The sequence below is a fragment of the Sturnus vulgaris genome, chromosome 2 (assembly GCF_052056855.1).
Source record: "Sturnus vulgaris isolate bStuVul1 chromosome 2, bStuVul1.hap1, whole genome shotgun sequence".
Lineage (NCBI taxonomy): Eukaryota > Metazoa > Chordata > Aves > Passeriformes > Sturnidae > Sturnus > Sturnus vulgaris.
Window position 1 is genome coordinate 90,735,210 of NC_142244.1, and position 26,076 is coordinate 90,761,285.

Sequence of the window (26,076 nt, forward strand, 5' to 3'; positions counted from 1 at the left end):
TGAATTAGTTCCCATGCAAAAAAATATTATTCATACATTACCCAAATCAGTCACATACAAGGAAAAAACAAAACAAAAAAAAAAGCTAATCAAAAATCTTTTTTTACAAAATACATTTGACATAATTAAAAACACCGCAAACCTCTCCTGGAAGTTTCAGATCTTTCGAGTCCTTATTAACCACATTCTGCCATCATTTGTACATTTTCAAGAAAAAAAAAATTAATTTTTTAGATGCAACACTGGTAATCAAGTTGATTAATTTATTCTCCATATATATGAGCATGTGTGTGTGTTTCTGAAAAACCTTGCAGACAAATTTTTTTGACAGGATGTCAGTCAGATATTTAAAGTCAGGTCAAATATTTAAAGGCTTTTCAGATCAATAAAGTAGAGGCAAGCTCTATTGAAAGTGCTTATAGAAGAGAATGATGTGAAGAATGGTTATGGATGATTTTTCAACGAATTAGAATATCCAAGATAAGGGCTACCAGGAAAGGAAACTTTTGGTAAAAAGCATGATTTTTCTCCAGCTCAGTGCTCACAAAAAATGATATAATTAGTCTGACTCCAGAGTTTTTCTCCCAGTGCACCACTTCTGTGCATTATGTCAAAGGATTACCAACTTGCAGTAAAATCATAGGCAGCAAATATGGCCACTTGCCCATACCATGCTAAAATCATGGTCAAATATCAGTCACCCTAGCATTAGGGTGGAGTGAAGAGCTCAGGCAATACTGTCCAAATGCTTTATGCTGAAGTGCATGTTGTTTGGGGATTGTTTCTTGACTACTTAAAGCAAAGAAAATCTTTGCACAGTCCTTCAGTGCTTTTTAACAAGGAGAATTTCTAAAATTACTTGATGAAACAAAGATATAGGAGAAGTTAAAAGTGAGAAGCACACAGGGTTTGATGTCAAGAACAATGCGCACCTAAGACATAAGCTAAAAAGGAAAATATTAAAGACTGCAGCCTGTCCTTAAAATTAAAAATTAAACTGAAGTTCCTTTTCTTAAACAATGAAAGCAGGCAATGATTCTATATGACAAGGTTGTGAAGTTTGTCCCTCCATGCCCCAGAGGAGCAAGGTCAGCAGTGCCAAGCAGGCTTTGCCTCTTATCTCACCACCAGAGTGTTTCTCTAGCACTGGAACACACTAGCCCTTCAGTAAGGTGATAACGAATCTGAGATTTCAGGATTAATTTTTCTTAGCACTTTTTTTTTCAAATTTGTCTACATCATAATTTTCTGTGATGCCCTGATAAGGACACATCACTACAAAGGGAGTAGGTTGGGCTTCCTCAGCAAAGACGGTAAATTGAATCCCTATTTATGGTAAAAATAGAAAAGGTGCACCATGTGTTGACCTTGGCCACCAGCCTGTTAGTCAGTATAATCCTGGCAGAGACACCTTACTAGATATGATCATCAAAAAGTGGATTATGTAGCTGAACTCTGCTTCAATGCTAAGGCATTCAAAATCTATTTGGAAAAGTGTCAGCAATACAGTGTTTGCAGCCACAGGAAGCCCCTGGCAGGGGATTCTTCACAGGTTATTATGCTATCACCTAAAACCAATTGCCTGAAACAATCTCAAATAAGTTCTTCTTCAAAACATGCTACTCTGAATTCTCATTAGGTATTGGGACTAGTTTAGTAATTTTTCTTAGACTACCTTACAGAAACAGAAAGACAACTTTTATTTCTGGACAGAGGGCTGCATGGGATTTTTGATAGACTGCAGTTTTGGTGGGTCTTTTTACCTGTGCTTTAGTAAAGAAAGCTTTTAAGTTTCTTTAAAAACGACTGATAAAATCCTGTACATTGCTCTATTTATTTAATTTCTGTAATATATCAATTTATAGGACAAAAGATAAAGTTTTAATATAATGATGCATAGCTGTGGTCAAGGTTCTTCATTAATTAGAAATAGAAAGGAAGCTAATGGCATGTTCACAACATGCAGTGAAATATGTTTAATTAACATGGAGAGGCCTCCAAAAATAGTATCTAACGGAGCTAGCTCCAAAAGCAGTAATATTGCACTTACTTGGCAAACCACTTAAACTAATTAGCCTTGCAACGAGAGGGGGCTTAGTAGCTCAGTTATATTGTCTTTGCTCTCCAAACATATTGCTTTTGGGGCCCAGCAAGGGACATCACCTGGCATTGCTTTTCACCCTGCAGCCTTGCTCCCACACTCCTGCTTGCCTCCTGGGTTGTGCTGTATTCTCCACTACGTGTGTTGTGCATGCACCTGCCCTCTCTTCTTTTATGGGTATGGGGGAAAAAACAAACGTGACCCCCATCCTCCCCAAAAATAATCCAAACCCATGATCAAAAGATGAACTTTCCAGATGATCTTTTAAAACAAACAGAGCAAAGCTAATGTCTCAGGAGTTGACCATGCTGATGTTGTCAAATTCAACATGTGCTTGAATATTTAATGTATTATGGGAGAAAAATAGCTGTATCTGTAAGAAGAATAAATTATAGGGTAGTGTTATGCAGTTTGCATAGGAAAGGCCAAATATTTTGTGTAAAGTTTGGGGAGGGGAGAAGAGTTGCTTGTTCAAGTGTCCCACACTCAAATAACAAGATGCATTTCAGATAAGAAACATTTGCAGAGATATTGAGGCACTTAGCTGGCAAACAGGAGAATTTCTCAAATAGATCAATGTAGGACAACTGAAGCAAAATTCTTAGCAGGAACATATAATTCTGCAGAGAATGCTTCTGATATTCCAGGTGCTTCTTCAGAGTGACCATAAAGATATTCCTAGAGCTATGGCATCCTGTTCTACATGGGGGAATGTGGAAACTTTAAACCCCTGGGTAATCAACATATCAATTTTTAGAAACGTAGGTCAAGGCTCTTAAAACCATCATATTAAAATATACTGTTCATGATACCTAAAGTTTAGATGAGGGATCTTGGCTTGTTATAGCAATTCTGGAACAATATTCATGAAAGGACATATAATAGCAGCTGCATTATTTATGGGTCAAGACAGTTAATGTCAATGCTTCACCTGTCCATTGAAGGTGTGGTTTGGTTTGGTTTGGTTTGGTTTGGTTTGGTTTGGTTTGGTTTGGTTTGGTTTGATTTGGTTTGTAGTGAATGTGCTTGCTTGCTTTGTGTGGAAGCAAGTGGATAAGAATGTTCATTTATAGCATCGTTTGCTTTGGAAGAGTGAAAGCACTACATTTTTACAGTGATCCCAAATTTGAATAAGTAGCACATATAGCAAGGGAGTTAAAGGGTCTTTGCTGACTATATAATCAATTTCCAAAAACAAAGTAATGGGTGTGGATTAAGATCCCATTTAATTTAATGTTTTGCCAGAAAGACACAGGGGTGTCATCACATATATAGTATGTCACAAAAGAGAAACTGCATAGAAAGACTTATGAATCCCCCAAAGCTTTCTCAGTTGTTATCTGTTTCAAAAATATATAGAGCAGAATAATAATAATTCTTAAAAAAACATATTCTAGGACTTTCTTATTTTTAATGTAAAGAACTTGTTTTCATGAAGATAACATGTTTGCCAGATTTCATCCTTCAATGGATTCTTAAAGCCTAGTTATTTGTTTGTCATAGAAACGATGTCTGAAAAGGAACCATTGCAACTCTGGGAGACAACATTATAATAAAGTGAGTGAAATACCTCTAAATACAAGGAGAAATGAATATTGTATTTATTACGTTGAGACTAAACCAGAAGTGAAAGACTGAAAGTGAATGATTTCGGTAAAAAAGAAAAAAAAAAAAAAAAAAAAAGTGGTGACTTAATCTGAGAATCCCTCGGGCATGAGAACTATGACTCAGCTGGCTTCTGATTTGATGCTGATATTCAGAAAGTTACAGACAGAACAACACAGCCCTATCAGAAGTGTCCATATCCTCACCTCTAGGAGAAAAAGAATAAAACTTTTTACAGTGTTTCACAATAGGGTGACAGGTGTCACCACTACTTTGTTACTTTGTGGACGTCTGTCTTACTGGCACTTGTGATTTATTAACTGGTTAACACTTTTGATTTTTAGGCAGAGAAATAAATTTAGTGTAAGAATTATGAAAACAGCACACATGCATTACCAGAAAGATAATTTGAGTAAAACAGGCCATCGTGTATATGAATGACATTTTTGAAGGTATTTTTGGCATGTTTGTCCCAACTATGAGCTAATTTTTCGTTTGAATAAGGACATAATCATGGGTTAATTATAATTAGCATACTGCTCTTTTGTAAGTAATGTCTCCTGCATGCATAATCTACCCTACAGTTCAAAAAGTTTGCTTTAGCAAATTAATTAACACATAGGGGCAACATAACTCAAGACTTCTAAAATGCTACAAGACAGATACTTTTACCAAGATGAGCACAGGCTAACAGATTATTTTACCCAGCTTTTATCTCAAGTTTTGCAGTACATGTTGACTTCATTGTTAACTCGGATGGGCTGCTACTCCTCTCCAATGAGCTATTTTATAGATAGCTGGCTGTGCTGGGGAAACCACCAAGTTACCAGGGAAGCAGAGATGCTCTGGTAGAGGCTCTGATAACATGTATGGGATTTTACAGACTAAGTTTTGGTGACAATTGTGGCAGAAATGAAAATTCCAGGAAACACAGTTATTCTTGTGAGGAACAAAATAGCACAAAGTGAACTGCATCTCAAGCTCAGGAAGGATCTGAGGATAGTACTGCTAAGTTGCAAGTTACTGCAGAAAGAACATTGGAGAATGTGTTGGAGAAGAAGGTGATGGTTCTTGGTTTCCCATTCCAACTCTAGACTGCAATCAGAAATATCTCAATATAGTACTAATTAAGAAGAACCTAAAAATTTTCAAAATTCATTGTAAGATATAAGAGTAATACTTAAGTAGAGCTTAAAATGTTCAAAGTGCATTTTAAGATATTGGTCACAACTTTCAAGCCCTGGAAGTTTTAGACAAGTGAAACAAAGGCTTTGGTTTTTCAGCTGGCTACCCCCACAGCACACTCTTGGGTTGTATTTTTCTCTGAAAACAGCATGATGAAACAAAGGAACTGGAGAATGCTGAAATCCTGGCTATATCTTAAAGAGAGAGTTTATTGTTATTTTGTAACTCTCTGTTTCAGTACTAAAAAGAAGAAAGCTAGAATAACATTGCATTCTCAGTTTTCTGGGTTTATAATGAAGTTTCTAAGCTGTCAGAGACAGAAGTGAATTTTATCTGACAAAGAGGTAGAGAAACTACTGTATACAACAAGTAAACACATACCAGCTTGATAAATTTTACTTTGAATTCTCAAACTCAGATTTTTCTTTGTAAGCGTACTTAGCAATCCAAACAGCCGGAAGATTTTAAAGACTCACTAGATACAGCTTGCCTGTGCTCTTTCTGAACTCCCACAGATTTTGAAGGTATGTTTTTTGTCCAACATTGAAACATTTTTTCCATCGTGGTTCTGTGTGTGTTTTGAGTATCACATAGACTATTAATACACACATCCTTTTGGAGCTGTCTTTCCACCTGTACTTCAACCTTCTTTGAAATGAACAGGATTGTACTCTGAGCTTTAAGCATAGAGAAAAGGGATAGCATGAAATACAAAAGGTTAATTTTTTAGCCAGTGATTACTGCCCTTTCAACACTGCTTTTTTTCTTTAATCCGATATTAATTTAATCCCTAACCTTGCTCCTGAGATCACTTATTGCCAGTGTAAAACAAGAATCCCTCTTTCTCATCTACACCGTGATCTTTGGGTTAAACTGCTTGGATAGGGTATGCACAAGGTATGGTTCCATAGGGTTTATTAAAGGAAATTGTCTTAGCAAATATGTCTGTTTCATTTGATTCTGAGGAATAATTGGTTAATGAGGGAATGATTACTTTGTTCAGACATGATTACTGAAGAAATGTTTGGTCCATATGTTGCTGAATAATGTGAAATTCTTCAGTGAAAGGGGACAAGGATTAGAATAAATAAGATAGCTGGAGAATACACCCAAGTGTTACACTAGTATTTGTTAACAAGCCAACTCTAAGGATAGTATTTCCCTCAATAGTCATGGAAGTTCAAAACATCTAATCGGTTTAAACTATTTGTTGAAAAAACAGTAGGTAATTTCCTTTGTTTTTCTTAGATCAAAGAACTGTATCTTCCTTTGATAAACAATGTGACTATCACATCTGTTTCTCCCCTTAAACACTATGTTGATTTGTTATTATTGTCTTGATGGGCATGTATTAATACAACTGTATTTTAAAAGTAATCCCATCTTTCTCTTCTGCTTATTAGTTTATTTTACCATAGGAATTGAGTGCATTGACACTGACATACATGCACAGGCACACACAGGCACAGGCATATCATAGCTGGTGTGCATTGTAATTCTTACAGTTAATTAAGGCTATTCAAGTGTTTTCATTATCCAGAGTAATTTTCATTTGCTTAGAAATTTCTCTAAGTTTTGCTTTACCACTGAAACTTGGTGTGCTTGCTTGAAATCAAAAAGTGTCTTTTTCCTGACTATAAAAATGGCTGCACACCTCAAGAGATTAATGAAATGTAGGTAGGTAGGTAGGTAGATATGACACCATTTGCAAACTAACAGAAGATACTGAAAATTTCCAAACTGCCAAATGCTATGGATATAGTTCAGGAATATGTTCAAATGAATATCCGACTTGAAGTCTGTGGACAGTCCTACAGAAGACAGGCAAGCAATAGCAGATCAGATGAGGGACCCAAAGATACAGATCTCTGAACTTTCAGAAATGCTGGAGTGCTTGACTGCTGCTGATTTAAACTGGAATTTAACAGCTCAGTGCTGTTGAAGCTGCCTCTGGCATCTTGCTTTCAGCTTCTGCCAATTACCCTGAAAAGTACCTTGGACCAAAGTGATTTGCCCAAGGTCATACACAAATATGTGGTCTCTTTCTAAAGGTGAAGGAATGTTCAGAAGTTATTTCATTTTTAAAAAGTTCTAAATTTAAACATTTTTTTCTTTTCCATTTCCTTTTCATCCAGTTTAATCTTTTATCAGCTCTGACTACAGACAAGGAATATTCAAAATTTCCCTTCATGATGTCTGCTGGAAATTTTCTTGTTTTATTTTCTGTAAACAAAGTAGTTACTATTTGCCAGTTCAATCCCCAGGTAGATAGCTTTCATAGAGTTGAAAATAAATGTTGTAAATGAAACATCTGTCAACACTATTATTTTCTAATAACATTAAGAGGCAGATACCTTTAGATGACAAAACAAAGTGTATCAGTTCTGATATGTTATTTTGTCCTGAGCTGAACTTGTGGTCATTGAAAAGTACCGACCTTAAAAAGTGTCTCAGCATGAGCAATAATTCACTGAGTTCAGTAATATGAGATTTTTCCATGTAGAAAAGTATCATAAAGGCCAGCTGCTCACAGAAAAAATGTTAGTGCATTGTCCAAAATCATACTTGTGTGGAGGAAGATACCCTCTCCATTGGCAGGACTGGTAGTTCAATCTACATATAGTTTGCACAGAAGTACCGTGCCAATTCAATTACCGTCTGATTAATGAAGTGTAGCAGGTTTATTTCAGGGGTCTAGCTAGCTATTAATTAGCATATTGGGGCCTATACTCTACTGTTTTGCCCTGATATGCTTTGAAAAATCCCAATGCAATTAAATAAACTCTAATATGCTTTAAATAGTTACTTGAGAAAACACATTCAGATTTTTTTAAAACCCTTATGGGATTTTTAAGCACATCCAGATTTATTGTAAAGCATCTGAAGTTCTTTGTAAACACTATTGTTGTGTTGGTTTGTGCTGTTCAGCAAAACAGCATTCTCTTTGCTTTAACAGAAGACTTCCTCTAACACAAGAAGCTGGTGTTATTCCCTTATGGTGCCCTGGAGCAAATAATGAGGATGCTGGTACCCCCAAATCCCACTAAAGTTGCTTGCACTTTTCACGATCTACCTAGTTTTTGTTGGATTTCTTCACTTCTACAGTCTTTTAAATTTTTATTTTTTTTCCAAGAAGATCACTGTTAACAGTGGAAAACTGGAAAGCTTGTTAGCATAGGGTTTGAGGTCAGGAAGTGGAGAGTAGGAAGCACCACATTGCCTAAACTAGAAGGAGCTGAACCCGTTCTACCCTGGACAGTAGCACAGAGTGCTAATAAATGCACTATATGTTCCTTGGGTCAAAGGGATTGTCTGAGCAGGAACATTTCAGCACATACTGATCACAAGTGGGCTGGAGAGATGTTTTATTCACAGCATTAACTATTTAGTATCCTTGCAGCCTGGGGGATACAGGAGTGTGAGACCAGTTAACAGAGGTATGGAAATATTGGTTAGATATGTCCCTTATTTATAAATTTTAGTGCTCCTCTGACTTTAAATAGTTTCATGGCTTCCTATGTGTCACAAGTGACTTACTCAGCTCTGTATCCCATGCACTACATCGACCAGTTTGTTTATGCTCCTATTCACCAATCCCTTCTCTTTCATCCCCCCAGACACTTTCTCCCACTTCATCCGGACCTCAAAAAGCTCTTAAATTTTAGTCTGCTATTCTCCTTTGTCGTCTGCTTCAACACTTATAAACCAGTTAAATCCCTTATCCCCCTTTTTCCTACAAATATCAAATTAAAACACATTTTGCTCTGGAGGCTGCCTTTTGTTTGCCTACTCACCAGTGATGCCTGCATGCTCCATTGCCTTGTGTTTGCTCATGCCTCGGTTAAATCCTGTGCTCTTAAAGGCATCTTTCTGCCTCTGAAGAAGTTCATGGGAGCTGGGCCATCTTCTTTAGACACAAGTTTTGGCTTTTAGTGTTCAGACTTATCTTTTCTTCACCAAAAGTTCTGGTATTTACAGTTTTGTCTGAACACACTTTAAAGAAACTCCTCATCTTTTCTCAGTCACAGCAAAAATTAATAACAGTTCTTTTGTTAAACAGGGTTCCATGAAAAACGTCTGTATGACATCTGCCAATATTCTCCCATCTTGTCGAAAACATATATTAAGGATTGATTTTGCATGTGCATTTTAATATGCTATTTTGCACTCAGCAGGCAGCAGTGAGCTTACAAAATGTTGTGTAATCGTCCACTCATGCTGTTCTTCTACACTGGGGAGTGTTGCTTTGGTGGTTTGTGGAGCCACAATCAAGCAAGCTTGGAGAAAGAAGCTACAAAAATAAGGTATCAGATTCAGCACAGTGCATCTAAGAGGCAGAGAAAAGTCAAGGTTAGGAATGGCTGCTGGTACCCAGGACCCAGGGCAGCACTGTAGACCTTCCCAAAGGGCTCACATCATAGCAAGACAGTGCCAATATGCCACACTCCTCTTGGTATCTTCCTTTTCTTGACCTATCCTTTAAAAAAATATATTATTTTATTGTTTGTTTTGCAATTTTCAGTCCTGTTGTCCTTATATACATACAGTCCTGAAATGCACCTGACAAAAATCTTTCCGTGCATTCTTGTGACTGATGTAAGCCTTGATCCATCAGACAACTCAAGTGCACACTGAACTCTAGGCACCTGCAGAGTGCTTTTGAATCAATAGAGTGATTCATGTGCTTAAATTCAGGCACATGTTTCATTACCTGGCTGAATCATGGCAGAAAAGCCATTCACTTAACATTAGGGCTGTTTTGTTTTAGAAATAGCATGATTAACTTCCTGCCTTTGCTATTCGTATGCAATATGCGGTATACATATTTTGCATAACTGAACCTAACTACAAGGTCATAACTGTGCTTTAAGTGGGCATAAAGTGCTAAATAACCTGGGTTTAGGGATGATTTCTATGGGTGATTATTAAGTTAATGATTGATTGACAGGCTGGTCTAACAGGGTGGCAGTGAGATGATTGGGTAGCCGTGTTCCATTACAAATAGCACTCTCACCCTCCTTTAGCCCTGTCTTTACCACACTCAAGCACACCTTTTTTATGAGGTGGACTTTGAACTAACTTTCCCTAGTGTCTCCAAAAGGTACAATGAATGCATTATGTGACTATTCACTGCAGCAAAGTTACCACATAATAATTTACAATTTTATGGAACTGCTAGGATTAGCTATGTATCATCTATTTTTAATACACATCATTGTGGTATTGAAGCAATAATGAATGGATTTAAATAAATCAAAAAAACCCAAATGAATGCTGAGTTGTTGTCAATCACTTGCAGATGAGCCTACTCTGGTGAGAAGATATAATGGAGAATTTTCTGAGAATGAATTATTGAGTCAACCAGCATCACTCTGGAACAACTGATACCTTTCCAGCATAGGGCTACACACAAAGGTAAAGTTTAATGAGAATACTTATGTTACAAATCTGAGGTAAAATTTTGTTTAAAAGTTTCATCTAGATTGTTTGAGTTACTGTGCAGAATGAAAAAAAAACAAAAACCACAAACAACCAAAACTGGACAGAAAAATACCCAAACCAAGAGCAGAATCAAAAGAGAGCGTATTCATGTCTAATTTGTAATTTACAAGCAATGGAGATCCCTGTACCTCTTATGCAATAATGTGTTGACTTACTGAGATGAAGGAAGCCATTGCTTTGTCCTTTCAAGGAAAATGTTTCACTGTTTCATAGGAAAGAATACGAGATTTAAGTTTGCTGCATTCTCTTTGTGAACTACTTTTTTGTCTTTTATTTGGAAAGAGTTACTATCTGAAGTTGTATCATAAGCAGCTACCTTAAGGTAAAAAAACATAAAATAATTCTAAGCAATGAGGTACAAGAAACACAAAATATTTTATGTAATGTCTTGCAGTCCTGCAGAGTAAAATGCAGTTTTGTTCGAGAAGGCTGGAAGAAGCATGGTCTGTTTTCTGGGAATGATAATAGATAGAACATTTCTATCTCTTGAGCATCTGACTTCATGCCACCTATTCCATATGTTCTGGACTCAAATCTAAGTGGGATTAGCCTGAGTCAGTTCATGGATCAAAGCTCCAGGGGAAACTTAAATGCTATATACAGGAAACAATACCGATGATATAACTTTTTATTGGGCATTATTTCAGTGAAGTAGTATAACAGATTTGTGTCATGGGGCCACTCAGTTGTCATACAAGAGGTGCTGTTATACAACGATATTTAAGGATTTTATGATCACTTAGGAAAAAGTGTCAGGCAGATATAGGTATAGATATATGGATGATGTAGATATAGATGATATAGATAGATATAGATATAGATGAAATAGATAGATTATATAGATATATAGAGACGTATATATTCTACCTCCAATATTATAATTTGTCTTTTAGTTTCAACTGAAAAAACATTCTTTATTTCAAAACTATCATGTAATCATGATGGCCACTTTTAAAAGCAGGCTATCTTTCGCATCAAAAATACATTTGATTGGTGCTGTTTTTATTTCTTTACACAGTTTGTCAAAGACCCTGGTCTTACAAACTGATGCCATTGAAAGAACATTTGGGATAAGAATACAAAATTGCACTAAAATAACAGCTCTCTGCACCAGTCTCATCCCTTACACATGTAGATCAGACTTCAGTTCTGGCATGTTCATTTTTAAAACTTGGAAGTAAAAAACACTTTCACTGAAGCTGTAGTACTGTCACTGAGCAGTGATGGTCAGCACAGGAATGCCTGAGGATACAATGCCAACTCTCTTCTGAAACTGAGCATTTTTGGAATCTCTCTTCTGTGGAAGTAACTGATACCATTTGCACAGAAGGACTTGCAATGGCAACTATGAAGTGACGAGAGAAGAAGAAAGAAGTCTGTGAGAACCCATGTCCTGAGAAGTTGCCTTCTATTTTTACCAGTAAAGTTAAAGATCCTTAGACAGGTATAAAAACCACAAAATGCCATTAAACCAAATCGTTCTACTTCTTGGAATGAATGAGTATGCTTCCTTCCCAGTGCCTGCCTTCCTGTATGCATAGCATGACAATCCAATCTCTAAGAGCAAAAATGAAAATTAAGTAAAAATTAGTGTTAATAATGAAGGCGTGTTTTTACAGTTTCATTGACTAGAGCAGCAGAGTGCAACTGGAGATGTTGAAAGAAAAACTCTTCACCTGTCCTCTACTTAATTAAAATACATTAGATACCTAGATTTATTTGAGAGTTTGATGTTAAATGAAGATGAATGAAATGTTTTATGGAAGTCAATGAAATGTTATCTACTTAAATAAGCAATTCTGTTCTACCAATACTTGGGTTCATATAGAAGAACACGCCTTATTCCTACTTAGTTATGAGTAGTATTTTACTGAGGCTCCCTACATTCCACTATAACATTAATTTTGCCAGAAGCTGGGAGCAGGCAAAATAGAAAAGAGCGACTATTTACAAAGAGTGGTTTGGGGTGTGTCACAGCAGCCAGGAGACAGCATGGCCTGTGATCTTCAGTGATCTTCACATCTTAATAAGAATTCCATGCATTCTGGTCTTGTCCAGTCAATACAGACTGCCAGTGGATCTTGCCCTGTTGAAATTGAGTCTCCAGCTGAATCAGTTCATGTGGGGTAGCTTTAGATATTGCTGCCTACAGGTGTCTATCCTCATGCTATCAATCCTCTAAGCATGAACAAGCCTCTACCAGTTTTTCCTTAGATTAGTGGCATAGAGGGCCCTAAACTGGTGCTAAACAGGCACCACTACTTTTTCAGCCAGTGAAAGCTGATGACGTCTATCGCATAGTTATCTCAAGTCCTTTTGCATCATCAAATAATTTTCACTGGCTTCTTATGAAAAGAAGCCTTCCCCACCTTAGACATTCCTGGAGCTACAATTTATCTCATAGAATGCACATACAATTTTATTGGCAATCTTGGGTTGAAGTGCAGTTGTTGCAGAAAGGCTGCTTGCAGAAGCTCTATCTAAGGGTGGCACTATTTCGGTACATGGTGCTCCTGTGAGACACAAAATTCCTACTTAATCCTTCATGGAGTTTTTTTTCACTCTTCAGAATAAATTTTAATGTTGTTCTTTATGATGATGATGATGATGATGATGATCAAATTTTCATCCAACATCCCTACTACTTCATTTGAAGTAATTAAGCTCTGGTGGCAGAAATGCTTATACAAAAGTTCAGTGACTGTTGCAGTTCGAGTAGATATATTAGAGGACGAATCCTATCTCTTCACCACAGTCCCATGGTTTATAAATAACATATATATAGGACACAAGGGGAGAAATGGCCCCACTTGTGGGATATGTTGAAGAATTATTGCTTTGCATATTGCCCTATATCTGTCCTCCTGCCACAGTTTATATAAAGTTTCTCTAAAATCTACTCCAGTTGTTGGCTGAAGAGAGGTTGTTATCCCATCAGATCTCTTAACATTCAGTCTTTGCTGCTTCTGTGTCATCAGTCAGCACTTACAATGAAATCCCAGGCTGTTCTTACCACTTTCTGAATCAGTTCTGCCATTTTCCACTAAAATTTGGAATAGAGTTGTTGTTAATCATGAACATTTACAGATGACTGGTAAATGGTTTAAGGAAATTATGTTTTCTCTTAAGTTGCTAAAAAAAAGAGAGACTCTTAAGTTGCTGAAAACAGAGAAAGAATGCAAAGCACCCTAGTGACTAAGGGGGTGCAGAATTTCAGTCCCACAGTAAAACAAGCCAAATCCATAGTAGTGAAAATTTGTTCTCTTGGCTCTGGTTGCGTTACCAACTTGCATTCTGGATCGGTCCATGAATCCTATTGACACTATGAAGAAAAAGGGATTATTGTCTTGACATTTCCTTCTAATTTTTCTAAAAAGAAAATAATAATTTGTAGCTTGTCAGTCTTTGCCAAGATTCAGCTTAGAGAGAATATTTTATAGCTGAGATATAAACCTCTGAAGTAAAAATGCAGACACAACTTTAAGTACAGTGTTGCAAATGCAGAGTTAAGTAATGTTAATCTATCAATACACAGTATGTGCAAACATATGTTTATAGACAGAGAGACAAGCATGTATAAATGAGAGGATAAAATCCCTATTTCTCATTTGGTGCTATGCAATTTCTATCAATTTAGAAATGTGTTATGATTTTATTTTAAGCTGACATACTGTAAATTGTGCTTATTTGAGAATACTTACTTAACTCTTAGGGTTTATAAGACAGAAAAGGAAGATGTCTTTGGAAGTCCTCCAGTGACCTAAAATGAACTAATAAATAATAGAAAAATGTTGTCCCTTCTTTGGAAACTTTGGAATGGTTGTCATCTTTAAATCTACACATAGCATAAAAACAGGCTTTCAGTGATTAGGATTTATTATAAAATCTGCTAAATATAGCAGAGGTTGCTTCTTTAGGGGCAGGTTGTATATTATGCTCACGTTAAAAGAGAAATTACCAGATCTCTAGGTGAGGTATTTTAGAAATTTGGCAGATGGCTTTACTTTGTATTTGTGGCACAGAATCCTGTTCTAATTTTGTGTTTGATTGGAATATTCAACAGCTTCTGGTGCTACTAGGACTTGCTATCTGAAAGACAGAGTTTGCAAACTATAAATATGAACTTTGAAAATATATATCCTAGAGTTAGTCCAGTAGATTGTGTTTATAACGCTCACTTATTGGCTGAATGATGCATTTTGGCCCCATACCAAAAACAAATGCTGCCTGGTTGAGCAGTGCCTCCTGCCAACTGGGAAAGCAGAGGGATATTGGGGCAGTAGTTAATATTGGGAAGGTATTTAGTGTTGGATTCTGACAGCTACCAGTCTTCCCCACTCATGGTCCCTCCAGCCTCACCTTCACTCCCCTTGGCCATATCTCCTCAGCTGTCCTCTTTATCCCCAGCTGCTGATTTGTGCTGCTGGGGAACTAATCCATCAGAAGACAAGAAAAGTTCTGTCTACACAAGCAAGGGATTTCAGCCTCAAGTTTATTCACAGCCTGGCTGGCAACCTGCCGAACAAGGCTGCTGCCCTGTGCCATTGTTGTCTCCACTGTAGCACCAAGAAGAGCCCTGTTCCTGTGGGGAGACATGAGGGGCGTTTCCCATCTCTCTCCTCAGCCACTCCCTCCGTGGAGTTCGATGGAGGTGGAGCCTGTACAGAGGTGTGGGCAGGTGGCAGCACTGACATTGCCTGCAGCACTGACCAAGGTGAGGGGTGGAACTTGTCCTCTTTCAGCTGTTTGTTACCAGCTTTCTTCAGGAGTGGCTGCACCAGGAGCTGTGACCTGTTCTACACTACCCGTTTTCTCAGCTCATAACCAAAACATCAGAACCTTTCCCAATAATTTTGGTTCAAGTGAACAGGACTTCAACTTTAATTTGTACACTCATGACGATTTGTGGGTGTGACTGTGCTCATATAAGCTAAATAAAATTTTCTCTGACATATCCCACATCATGACTTCATTGCTCATACCCTTTCCCTGGTCTGAAGCCTATGACAGAGGGATTCCCTACTACTTCCTACAGCTGGGTTTGTCAGAGACCAGCAGGCTTGTTTCACGTATTGAAAGAGACAGTATTTATTTACCATCACTTATCATTTTAACTTTAGTTGAATGTGATCTTCAAGGAGTCATTCTGAAATGCTTATATGAGAGAAGTAAGGCAGTCTTTGCTGGCATTGCTATTTTTCACACAGGACTGGCCAAAGCTTTCTTCAAACTCTTCCCAGTCTACACACTGTGTCTCTTCCCTTAGTTTTCTCTTATTCCCAGTGGAAATGACAGAGGAATTCAGAGGAGTAATTTTAAAAGATGCCCTGAAGCATATTTGATGCTATAAGAGTGGGGTCCCATCATGGATTTGTATAGAGATGGGTAACACTGTAGAGAATTTTCTATTTTCTATGTCAAATAAAGAGCTTCCAAGTGTTAAGAAAAGACCAGGGTTGTGAGTGGCATCAGGTTTGAATTCAGGCTTTGCGAGTCAGAGGGGACAAGATTAGATAGCAGCCATTCAGCTGGCTTTCTCAGAGTGGGTTTTCTACAAAAAGAAGGATTTAGCAGTTCTGCTATCCACTGCAATTATACAGTGTATAGAATGTCCAGTCCATCTGTAAATAAGTGCTTTTCCTAGAAATAGTATTGAGAAGCTCTGATGTGGGGCAATTTTACTTTTTGGCAAGGAACGATAAATTTTAAAATACTGGCAAAGACTGTCCTTTTGTAACATAAATTCTGGAAATAACCAACCTTTTCTCCTTAAACTGCCAGCTTATGTTGGCTCCATTTGTTTTAAATCCTGTGTTCTCAACAGGCCGTGTAATCAGAATGACAGGCTGCTCACAGCTTCCCTGGTGCTCTGCTGCATGCAGGTCATGCCCAAGCCTCCTTTCTGGAAAGAGGCTGTGCACTGACTCCTGGCTACCTGTGAGTCTGAGCATATGTACCTGCTCAGGGGCGAGGAAAGCACAGCAGCTCAGTGTTTAACACCAATAAGTGTTGAAGGACTGGAAATCTTATTCTCTGCACTACTGTTTTTAAATTGAAGTCTCCCTGCTTTTTTTACAGCAGCCCAGCCAAATCTCCTTAGCCAGTATCGTCATTACATCGTCAACAAAAACTTTAAAGTTAGGGTTAGGTATTCACTGAGCAGTAACTGCTCTGATAAAGAAAACCAAAGCACTTGTTAGAACCTGTCTTTTTGGCAAAGTATGTGATTGCTTTGGCTGATGTACCAAGCAAACACAGTATTATTCTATTAGTATTACAGTTCAAGAGCTTATTAAGAGATGCCAGCAAACACCAAACTATGATTTTTTGAAGAGATGCATTTTTAGAAAATCTAGTTTGCCTATTTGCACTTCTGTCTTAAAAGTTTCAGTATCATTTGTGTGTCACTAGCCCTGATGATATAAATGAATTATCAGAATATCATCATTAGCGTGCCAGGAAAAGTTAGCTATTGAGATTTATGGTCAATTTGAGGAGAATGTATAATTACTATCCATTATACTAATTAAATAACTAACATAAAATCCCAGATAAACAAAAGGCAATCCTCAAAACCACATAAAATCAAAATATTTTTATTCCAAGTACTTCGGTATTTAATAGTATCACTGTGAACAGTTTGCTTCAGTGTACTGGTGACACCAATTGAGTAGTATACTCAGACATCTTAAAAGACACTGCAAACAACACGTGTAAGTAGAAACTTTCTTTTTCTTCCTATTTAGATCTCTTTAGTTTTTAGTCTATTTAGTTTTTCTTAATTTCCATGCATTTTAACTGATACTATGAATGACTTTGTCCTTTTTGACTCCAGGGTGAATGGGTGACTTCAAATCCCCCCACTTCCCAGTGCCCTATTGGAGTAATATTGAGCCTGGCTTAAGTCAGCAAAGATGTTAAAAATAAACAGACACATTTTATTGTCTCTTCTTGATTCTCTGGAAAACTAATGAAGATTCATGTGAGGGAAAGTCTGAGACCATTGGAGTTGTTTGGCCTGGAAAAGAGAAGGCTCCAGGGAGATCTTACTGTAGCCTTCCAATACTCAAAGGGGCTTATGAGAAAGGGGGTAAACCTCTCAGCAGGCCTATAGCAATAGGACAAAGGGTAACAGTTTAAAACTAAAAGAGGATGAACTAGATGTAGGAATGAAAATTTTACAATGAGGGCTATAAAATACTGGAACAGCTCACACAGAGCAGTGATAGATGTCCCAAACCCTGGAAACATTCGTGGTCAGGTTGGAAGGGGCTCTGAGCAACCTGATCTAGCTGAAAATGTTCCTTCTTATTGCAGAGGAGCTTGAGCAAGATGACTTATAAAGATCCCTTCCAACCATGACTGTTCTATGAGTCTATGTTTAACTTAGCAGCACAGAGGCAGCACTGGTGCTTTCTAACATACACAGCTCCTAAAGGGGCTCATAAAGGAGCTAACATAGAATAAGAGAATCCAAATTATTTTCCCATTTCCTTTTTCTCTCTCTGTACAACTTCTGCAAAATTAATTTACTGAATAGATTAATATAAATTTGAGCATATTAATGTTTTCTTAGTAAAAAAAAGCATTTAAAATACTGCAAAAATGAGAAATTTATACTATATTACAATATTTTATACTATAGAAAATCAAGAATCACATATGTGAATGAGTGTTATAGACCTGGCTTTCAACTTTGAAAATGCTATAAATGTTTTATATTTGATGGGACAATATTTCTGCGTACTGACAATTTATTTCACCTCATGGCTAGTGATGTTAGAAGCTGTCTCTGACCGTTGATATAACTTCATTCTCAATTAATGTGCAGATGGACAGAGTGATTAAAATAGACCTGGAGAGGAGGGAGAAGCAAGGGAGAAGTGAACAAACAAAAATAGTATTATTTAAATATTTCCAAAGTAATTTTCTCTGAGACATATATCAAAATGCCTGAGATGTTTTGTGATATGAGAAATTTTTAATTTTGCTTCTTTTGGCCAACCTGCATTTCCTGCCTATATATACACTCAGTTTATGTAACTATATTCTACCTCCCTACATTCCCATCTGCACTATTCTTTAAAAATTCTTCCCCTAAACTATTGTGTAGGATTTATGTGTTCTGTTAAACAGCTGCCAAGTTTTACTCTATAGGCGGCTGCACTTCAGTGGTGGATGAAATTCTTCTTGTAAAGTTTATAAAGCATTTTGGGCTCTTTGCAGATGGAAGAACTGACTAAATCAGTGATACGCAACTTGTGCTGCACGTGGCTTTTTTTGGAAGGCACATTTCTGATAGAAGCTGTTTTGACTTCTTCCTGTGAAGGAACAGGCAGGGTGTTTAGCTGTTCCCTTCCATCTCTCCAAGCAACCAGGAAAGTTGGCTTATGCAGTTATTTCTCTATACTTGCATGCTTGATAGGAATGCTCTGTAGGATTCTGTATATAGCATTTGATAAAATATGTTTTAGAGCCATATATAATCAAGAAAAGATATATGTGAGATGTAACAATGTAATGTATGTTAACAAGTGTGTATCCTATTATATCTTATTTGTATTTTCTATCAAAATTTTGTTATCCTGTATTTCCTGATCCTGGGCTAAAGTAATAGTGCAGACTGTGAAACTTTAGAAGACTATGATGTCATTAAAGCAATATTATGATTTCACTAGAAAGCTGGTGGAAATCAAAACTGAGCTGTTTCCTCAATCTCTACCATTACAGATAGCCAGAACACAGTGAGTGTGCATGATGAATGTGCAATGCAACTAACAGTTTTAACAGGGAAGCTATCTTTCTTATGCCACTGACCTATTCACTGAGCAGCTGCCAAATAGCTCCAGTTCTCCTGTTCTTTTTTCCAACCAAAAAATCTATTGTGTATGCAGTCTTTCTAATAGATAGCAGAGATATGTCATTCATATCAATTGGTCTTCTGTATCTCCATGTTTTATTCAGTTCCTGAGTATTATGCTAAAATGCAGTCTGATATTCATCAAGTTTTCAAACACTCCATAACAGCAACTGAAAGTGAAAAATAGCCCTGGAGTCATTACTGCTTTTCTCAATGACCTGGGAGGGGCTGGTTGGCATAGTGTGACTGTGGAACTAGGATGGAATTAAGAGGCATACTTGGGAGTGGGAAGGAACCTGTAGCATCAGCCTGAAGGTGGTTTATACTGTTCAAAGTAAAGGTGTGCAAATGTTAGTGTGTCTGTGCCATCTTTTACATATTTCTTTTCTAATTGGCAGAAATACCCAGAAGTGAGTATGGTGAGGATGTTGCCTTCCACTATAATTCTTAGGCTCTTCCTTCCATCACTGCATAAGCAAATTTAATAGCTCGTTATCATCATCAAGACTACCACTTCAGCTAAGCAAGACATTGCACTCTTTCAACTGACAGAATGATTGATGTATCATACACTTAAAATTGTAGAAAAGAATCTTTTAAGTGATAATTTTATTTAAAATAACTAGTATAACTGGACAAAAAAACCTGAAAAATAAATATAGAACAGCAACATATAAAACAAATAAACAAAACTGAAGTCTGAAAGGACAGGAGTCTAAAATTGCCAAACATTCACTAAAACGCGATGGCAGCCCTGAGGATTGCAGCCTCTATGGTAAAGCATTTCAGGGAGACATCCGTGCTGTTTTTATTCACTGCTATTGAAACAATGCCTAAGGAACAACTAGAAATTTACACCATTGTTGCCAATACTCGCTGAGTTCTCTATAAAAACTCACTGCTCTGAAGAGCATAGGATCTAAGACAACAAGATTTAAAAGGAAAGACAAAAGAGATATAATACACAATCAGAATGAACATACCAATTTCTGGTTATATTTTTTCCCCCGTGAAGTAGTCTCATACAGGTTTCTTTTTTCATTTGTTTTCATCTTATTCAGTCAACGAGTGGTGGGCTCAGCACATGATTTCAATAAAATGTCCTTCCAAGCAGAAAATCATCCCTTAACAATATTTTGACTATGGAAGAAAAAGAAATATTTTATCTTCTCATCAACATAATGATAATACATCTCGTTTGCAGAGTGTAACTGTATATTATTTCCAGAAAGATTGTAGGCTGCTCTGCAAATGAGTATTTCTGTTCTACAGGCAATATCTTACTTTTGGAAAAGCTTAATTTCACTCCTCTTCACTAAGCCTCAGAAAAGTCTGTTCATTACTAAGCCTGAAAATGGGTTTATGTAAGGCTTACAAAGTGAGTAAGCTTTGTGTGGGTCTCCCTGTACAAGGAGAAACACTTCATCCTAAAAGCAGATAGAAGAGGAATAAAGGAGGTAGAAACTGGCTTGTTCTTGACGACCATCTACTAAGGATGTCATCAAAAGAGTAACTTAACTGGTCCATTTTCCTTTTAATAATATTTAAGGTTGCTATTTAAAATTGAGCTAGCTCCTAAGAGATTTTTGCCATTACACTTGCAGGATATTTTCAAATGTGGCCTTAATGTCTAGAAGAAACAACTGAGAAGAGTTTCTGCTCTTTTTGAGGGTGTGTGTCCGTGTGTGTGCATGCATCTAGCATCTAACATCTAACATTGTTATGCAGACATAAAAAAAAAGTATGTTCTGTTGGAAAGCTGTACTTTTTTCCTGCACAGGAAAAAAAATTTATATTGACTAGACCCTGCAAAAAGAAAGCATGTACATAATTTCTTTCAAAATGAAATCTGGGTGGAAAACTCTTTCAAAATTACCTGTGACTTTTTAATTTTGATTTTTATTCTTATTTGAATCTTTTAATACTTCCTTCCTGTAATAAACATTCATTGACTACCATATTGCTTATAAGTATACCACCTTGATAGTAAATCTCTAAACTTGTAGAAATAAATAAACTTTGTACACTTCAACTGGTTTCTTCCCTTATTTTTACCTTTTTTTGTACTGTTTTGGGTTTTGAATTTTTCCATTGTAACTTGCTCAGAAGAATAACTGTACTGGGTCATGCCAAAGGTCTTACCGAGCTCCGTATTCTGTCTCCAGCAGTGGTGATAAGTGGTGCACCATTAGTGTACCAATAGAAAAATTCCTGTTAAGATTGTTTGCTCGGGGTGAGAAGGGTCATGGAAGGCCATATTTTTCACTATGTAAGTACTTTTCACTTTTTTTCCTTTCCTATAAGAAAAATACGTGTTGTAAAACCAGCTGCTTATTCCTATTATAGGAAAGGCTGTAATTCTGTGAGGTGTCATGGCTAATGACTGTAGAGGTGGGCTGCAAACATTTTTTAATTCTTCTTTCATAGAAAATCATTATCAAAAATTGTAAGATACAAATATTTGCATCCATCTGGGAGTGGTTAGACAGGACAGAAATGACATGATTATTCCTGAGTAATACTGTGACACCATTTCTGGAGGATATTATTATTTCCTTCCTTTATTCATTCATTTGTATTTATCTTTGAGGGTCAGTCATTAAGGGGTTTTCTTTTCTCCATGTGAAATTATATTGTTTAGGGATAAAAATATTAGAACTCTCAGCTTTTCTAAGGGAGAGTCAGGCAAGAGGAAGCATGACATTTTTTAGAGTTCCTATTTTTACAATTCTGACTAGAGAGATGATCAAATGTCATGGTGAGGAGTTTCTTACGTACATCTAAAATAGATGAATAAAATACTATTGATAGGTATTCCAGATAGAATCTGTAAGGAAAACTGAGATGGATGTTTATTTTTATATATGGTAAATTATAGAACAGCATAAATAGGTGTTAAATGTCATTTTGTGTGTTAAATTGCTGCATTTAGAGAAAGCTGACCAATATGGGTATCAAAATCATAATTAGTATTGATTAATGACTGTATTTATCTTTTTGATCCAAATGTTATTCTTAAATGAAATGTTTTGTTTGCAGTAACTACCACTTTATTTTAAAATATAAGATATGGAGGATGCTCTATTGTGAACTAGGAAACTTCATTCTGCCCTCTGTGAGTTATGACTGCATATCAAATTTTAATGAAAAAGTATAAATAAATTGTCTCACAGTTCACCATCATCCACTATATCACTCAGTTCATCCCATATAATATGTAATAAACGGAATGCTTCAATTTTTGGTTTATGTGATCATTTACAACCAGTACTATTGCCTGAGAAATTGTCATCCCACAGTAGTTCACATAACCAGGGAGCAGACTAAAGTTCTGTGCTGTACATCTTGACTGAAGAACACACGCTTTTTAGAAACCTTTAATAAAAATAAGACTGGCAAAAAGTTGAGATACATCAATTAAAGAATATTATCAGTAAATGTAAGATTTTATTCCTCAGCTCTGTTTTTGACATTGTCAGGAGACAAATATCGAAAAGAAATCCAAACCAACAAAAGAGGACTCTGTAATATGGTTTATGAAATGATTGCTCTACTCAATTTCTGTGTTGTCTGATTAATTCTTGTATTCACTATTAATGTTATCCTTCTAAGAAGAGAGATCTAACACTAAAAAACTGTAGAGGTAGTCAGAGCATCTATTTCTCCAAGAAATCTCTTGGAGATTTGGATCTTGGATCTCTTAGTTTCCTGGTGAATTGCAAAGAAATTAGAGAAAAAAACTGACAACGCAGTAGGGAGGCTAAGATACTTTGAAAAATTCTGATTGTAGCAGGAACAATTTTTAAAGGAGATCTTTATTTTCAACCTTCTTTATATTCATCACACCATTGTACATTGTTCCTCTGTGTGAGGAGACAAAAAGAAATGTCACAGTATGGTTAATAGTCATTGAAAAACTGGGGTAAATGTACTTTTCTGATATGTACAGCCCAGATAATGACAGCAAGGAGCACCAGAAGTCCCACTGAAGTTCACTGGATTTGAGTTTACTGATTAAATATCCTTTTCCCTAAGGAGGGCTCTCAAGTACTTTACTTAATAATTTCATATCTAATGCTATGAAAGAGATCTACCACAATTCTTATTTAATAATGACATAAAAATTCTTCACTGTGTTTCTTCACAGGAAGAAACAAGTATCAAACAGAAGTGCTTCACAGAAATGTTTTTCTATATTTTTGTTAGGGGCTTCTACAGAAGCACGAATGAACAAGGTTCTTTCAATTTGGACAGCCTGTCCAGGAGTAGGTGGAAGTTTTCCAGAAGGAAACTTTGATGAGATGGCAAAGTAGGCCTTGATATTTTTGATTTTCTGGAGAGTAGCTGTTTGTCACACATCTCTCAGTATTTTATATGAATAAAGGTTGAAGATACCCTGAGTAAGTAAAAAACCCATGTACAATATGGAATTCTGAGGTATTATCACTTTTTTTAACAAAACATGAGCACCTACTGCTTTAGAATTATTCCTGAGAAGAGCAATATTCATCATAGTTCGATTCGAAGAAGATATTTTACATTATGGATGGTGATGAGTAATGGAAAGGTGCAGAATAGAATGGATTAAAGATCATTCCTTAATATGAGATGACTGATTGACTGTAAATGAAAGTTAAGGGGTTTTTTAACATTCTTTTGTGAGTACCAGATTCCTCACACAAAGTATGAAGATAATTTTTTAGTAGCTCCGGAGATCGAAAAGTTTGGAGGTTTTTGCATTTATTTCAAAGGATGGGTACTAGTTCAATTTTTAAAATAAATTAATTCTTAGGATCAGATAACCACCTTTACCCTGGCTCATAAAGGAGTGAGAATTATGTAGCATTGCTTAAATTTCCTTGTATGCATCTATCTCGCTACATTTTGTACTTGCTGGCCAATTTTAACCAAATTTAATGCCTGGGTAGAAGTGAATTCCCTTTTTTAAACATCCTCACTAAAAAGCTTCTGAATCTCAAGATAAATCTTAATTAGGTACCAGAGAGATCATGCATGTACTACCAGGAATCTCCACACTAGAGAAAATCCAGTGAAATTTTCACATAATAAAAGCATGAGAGTGCAAAGCTTGAGATGAGGAGACTAGCATTTATGAGCTTTGCTACTTATGTTTCTATGCATATATAGCACATTTATTATGAATTGCCTTAATTTTGATAATTTCTTAATGTTTCAAAGTATTTTTCCAGAACTATGGGTCTAAATGCTAATAAGACCCAAAGTGAACACAATACTTACTGAAGCTAAGGGGAGATAAACGTTGTCTGGGCCTCTTAATGTAGAATTATTTCTTCCTTTTTATTAGTGTTCCTTATTATTGAAATTTAATTTACCTAAATGAGAGAAAAAAAATCCTTTGTGATGGATCATGTTTCTACACTCATGAAGGGCTTCTCAACAGTTCATAACTTTCTTAAATGTGTTCATTATTCTAAACCACACATTAGATCAATTTGCTGAACAATACTTGCTGCCTAGATTAAGAAGACTAACTTCTACAAGGTTTGTGTACAAAATTGGAACTGTGCTGGCTGAAGTTCAATCTGTGGCCCTAATACAAACACTAAAAGATTGCCCTCCTAGACTGTTTTTCCATGCTGTCTTAAACTATGGTTCTTCAAATATACTCTCAATAAAGAGTTCATTTATTAGTGTATTAGAAAAATATGATTGAAAAGAGTTGTGAGCTCCATCTGGTTGTTCCATAGTCCCATTAACTACATTGGACTTTATCCTGAGGTTTTCTTCTGCTCCAGCACTAGCTTTTAAAATTCCAGCATCTCAGGTGGCTAACCATATGTGTTCTTAATGAGACAGGGAGTTAATTACCCATCTAATTTCTTTTAAAAATTCCCTTGCTTTCACTGAAGTAGCCTCATAATTCTAACTCCTTGCATATCCTATAGATCTTTATTAGTGATGGATATTTGGTGCTCTACATTTCTGAAACTGACAAGTGGGAATCGGCAGGAATGTATTTGTGCATTATCCTGCAGAGGTTTCACAGGCTTGCACTAAACATGACCATATAGAAGCAGAAAATGTTGCCTGGAGAAACTGATTATCCAAAGAAAAACTGCAGAGTAAACCAGGGAGAAGAGAGAAAACAGTTTTCAGTAGATATTTAGGTTCACTTAAAAGATTTTGAAGGCATTTTCTTCTAGAGACAATTTTTACTACTTCATGAAAGTTGGCTTTAAAAGATTTTCTTTAAACATGAGAGCTCAAAGTTTTATGTAGTCTCTTGGGACAGATTTCAAATGTTTGAACGAAGGCAGACAAAATTTGAGCATCCTATTCTGGGCCACAATCATCAATAGAACAAATGATTGCTTCCAGGAGATACATTTTCTGATGTGTCTTAGACTTTATTTCCTGACATATGAGCTACTTTTCAGAAGTGCATCTTTCTCACTACTGACTATAAAGGACATTTTAGGTATGGTCTTCCACGTCTAACTTCTGGGCAGATGAAATTTAATGAAAGAAATGCTACTACTCACATGCATTTATTTTCAAGATGTTGGAATTATTTCTATTCTATCTCATATCTCTGTTACTATCAGGCAAGAAAGAGATAACAGATTATTATAATACATATTATTTTTATTTTAATAATAATAATGTTAACAATAATAGTCCTAATAATAATGATATATGCAGCCTTTAGAAAAATGAATTTGTGTTCCTAGTATTAGACACAATCTCTATTAAGGGTCATATTGCAGAACTTAGTAAGACAATAAGCCAGTAGCCAATGTTCTGCATAAATAATGAGCCAAATCAAAATCAGTCATGCATC

At 36.3% G+C, this 26,076-nt stretch overlaps 1 protein-coding gene across 13 annotated transcripts in view; it reads left to right on the forward strand.

The window, feature by feature from the left end:
* LOC148224898 (uncharacterized) overlaps nt 1-26,076 on the forward strand; it is a 384,098-nt gene that overhangs the window by 99,778 nt on the left and 258,244 nt on the right. For all 13 annotated transcript variants that reach the window (XR_015801629.1, XR_015801636.1, XR_015801631.1 and 10 more), the window contains one exon: nt 10,191-10,306. The gene's annotated coding sequence lies outside the window, so the exon portion shown is untranslated. The remainder of the gene's footprint in view (nt 1-10,190; nt 10,307-26,076) is intronic.